The 1,204-nt window shown below is 43.6% G+C and overlaps 1 non-coding gene across 1 annotated transcript; it reads right to left on the bottom strand.

Moving 5' to 3' along the window:
- Window positions 1–394: 394 nt before the first annotated feature.
- Window positions 395–501, bottom strand: LOC141682212 (small nucleolar RNA R71). Its single transcript, XR_012559614.1, has one exon. It is a non-coding gene; the product is annotated as a small nucleolar RNA R71 (small nucleolar RNA).
- Window positions 502–1,204: the final 703 nt, after the last annotated feature.

The raw sequence follows: 1,204 nt of genomic DNA, 5'->3' as shown, positions 1-1,204 counted from the left end.
AGAGATGGGTGATCAAGCGGAAAATCCGAAGGCTTTGATGGACTATTCTAACCCTAAGATTAATGACATTCAGTCAAGCATCATCAGACCAGCCATCAGGACTAACACTTTTGAGATCAAGTCAAGCACGATTCAGATGATACAGAACTCAGTTCAGTTTGGGGGTTCTCCTACTGAAGACCCCAACATGCACATCAGGGATTTCATCGAGATCTGTGACACCTTCAAGTTTAATGATGTAACTGAAGATGCTATCAAGCTACGCCTCTTCCCATTCTCTCTAAGGGACAAGGCTAAGTGCTGGTTACATTTGCTACCAGCAGTGTCTATCACCACTTAGGAAGATCTTGCTCAAAAGTTTCTCACTAAATTCCTCCCTATGGTGAAGACTGCTACAATCAGGAATGCTCTTACTCAGTTTGCTTAGCAAACTGAAGAATCTTTGTGTGAGGCTTGGGATCGATATAAGGAGATGCTAAGGAAGTGCCTACACCATGGCATGCCTGATTGGATGATTATCAACTATTTCTATAATGGATTGGGTGCTACTTCTAGACCCATGCTTGATGCAGCATCAGGAGGAGCCTTGTGGACTAAAAGATACAATGAAGCTTATGAACTATTGAACGGATGGCTGCTAATAAGTACCAGAATCCTTCCCAGAGGCTGGCTCAGGGAAAAGTCGCAGGAATTCTAGAGTTGAACGTAGCAACTGCTATCGCTGTCCAACTTAAGGATTTGACGATGAAGGTGGACACTTTGGATAATTATAGAGTTAATCAAATCGTTATTGTCTGTGAGCTTTGTGCTGGTGCCCACGAGACTGATCAGTGCGCAATTTCTAGTGAATCAGCTCAGTTTGTGAGCAACTTCCCGCAATCGCAGCAACCAGTGCCAGCCACCTATCATCCCAACAATCGCAATCATCCTAATTTCAGCTAGAGCAACACTCAGAATGCGGTTCAATAGCCTTATCAGCAATATCCAGCTAAGCAGTACAACCCCCCTGGTTTTGAGCAACCGCAATATGCACCAAGACAACAACTCCAGCTGCAATATGCCAATGAAAAATCTGAATTAGATGAGTTGAAGCTTATGTGCAAGAGTCAAGCCATTTCTATCAAGACCTTGGAAAATCAAATTGGGCAAATTGCCAATGCACTGCTAAATCATCAGCCTGGTACACTACCTAGTGACTCTGAAG

This window comes from Apium graveolens, chromosome 8, assembly GCF_009905375.1.
Source record: "Apium graveolens cultivar Ventura chromosome 8, ASM990537v1, whole genome shotgun sequence".
Taxonomy (NCBI): Eukaryota; Viridiplantae; Streptophyta; class Magnoliopsida; order Apiales; family Apiaceae; genus Apium; species Apium graveolens.
The sequence above is the reverse complement of the archived record's forward strand: the minus strand, read 5'-3'. Positions and strand labels throughout refer to the sequence as shown.